Source organism: Halichoeres trimaculatus, unplaced genomic scaffold, assembly GCF_033239565.1.
Source record: "Halichoeres trimaculatus isolate MK-OKI-2021-1 unplaced genomic scaffold, fHalTri1.1 fHalTri1_scaffold_4, whole genome shotgun sequence".
NCBI classification, from domain to species: domain Eukaryota; kingdom Metazoa; phylum Chordata; class Actinopteri; order Labriformes; family Labridae; genus Halichoeres; species Halichoeres trimaculatus.
In genome coordinates this window covers 39,668,450-39,669,815 of record NW_027437182.1, presented here as the reverse complement: position 1 = coordinate 39,669,815, position 1,366 = coordinate 39,668,450, and the positions used below count along the sequence as shown (strand labels likewise).

Here is a 1,366-nt window from a genome sequence, read left to right as displayed (position 1 = left end):
TATTACATTATGGTAATTACTGACCTTATAAATGAACATGCTTATATTTTACTTTATCATTATTTCTTGTTGCTTCTACCATCAGTGTATAAATGTCTCAATAAACAGACAGTGAGTAAATCTTTTAGATCGATATTGTTATGTGAGACTTTAGCAACACTTGCACCAGCTGTAGTACTATTTGGATTATTATTTTTGTAAGACACACTGACATTAGCATTGACAAAAGTGTATACCTGAAGGTGATGAACTTCTTAACATCCTTCAACCACCGCTTGTCCAAGACAACTGCTAAAAGGGCTTGACGAGCTGCTGAACCTGTAATGACATATCTCAGTATGAGATGGACAAAAATCCATTCAAAGCAACATACACCTCTCATAAAATACATTGGAATTACCTTGTTTTATCCAAGGTTTTTCCTGAGCTTCATCATCCAGTGGTTCATGCTCACAGGCTCCAGTTGCCCATGTGTGTTGGTTCCGAACATGATGAATTACAGTGTGCCACCTCATCTGCAAAATTAAAAACCATGTATGAACTTCAGTCAGACAATACATCTGTAACCTACTATAATCCAAATTTTTGTACGGCCTCAATTCACTTTCCACAAACATACCTTGAAATCCTCCACAGATGATGCTTGCTTCGCACAATACCAGAAGTGGTTCACAATGTCCCGGATCCAAGGCAACAGTTCAGACTGGTCCCTCACTGTACCAGCCTGAGAATAGAAAAGACCAGTGTTAGACAGTCACAAAAAATGCTGCTTTATTGCAGCACTTTATAAAAGTGTAGAAATGCAATCACCAACACATCCCTCATAATACAATGAAACAGTATACCCGTCTCAGCTTCTTTCCTAAATTCTTCGCTGCATGCCAAATGTCGAGTGAATGTTGGAGCCCCCATTTTTTGTACTTTCCATGGTCTGCATCTGTGAAAAAAAGACGACTTTACAATCTCAAAAACATCCATCTGAAAATACAGAATCAAAAGCGTAGAACCATTTCACTTACTCAGCAAAGCTGAAATTTGTGCATGGGCATCTGTGACCACTTCTGTTATATGTATCTCTGGCAGAAGTGCGTCCAAAACATAATGACAGCACAAAATGTAGTACAGTTCATTAGAAATACTTGCATGCTGTTCCTTGGATCATTGACTGCATCCTCGTCCGGGGAGTCATGGGGATCTTCTTCCTCCACAATTGACAGAGAATGAACACTGCAAAGACAGCAAAATATAGGTAAAGTGTATAAACTGCAAGCAGACAGTATAAATACAAAATCAAAAAAATTCATTCACTGAACAAAAGCTGTGCTACACTGTTTGTGGTGGAAGTTGCTTGCCAACTGCCATGCGC

At 38.9% G+C, this 1,366-nt stretch overlaps 1 long non-coding RNA gene across 1 annotated transcript; it reads right to left on the bottom strand.

The window, feature by feature from the left end:
- Window positions 1–627: 627 nt before the first annotated feature.
- LOC141788765 (uncharacterized) lies at window positions 628–1,066 on the bottom strand. Its single transcript, XR_012598167.1, has 3 exons — window positions 1,020–1,066; window positions 846–937; window positions 628–724 (listed from the first exon to the last, which is right to left on the bottom strand). It is a non-coding gene; the product is annotated as an uncharacterized LOC141788765 (long non-coding RNA).
- Between the last annotated feature and the right edge of the window lie 300 nt (window positions 1,067–1,366).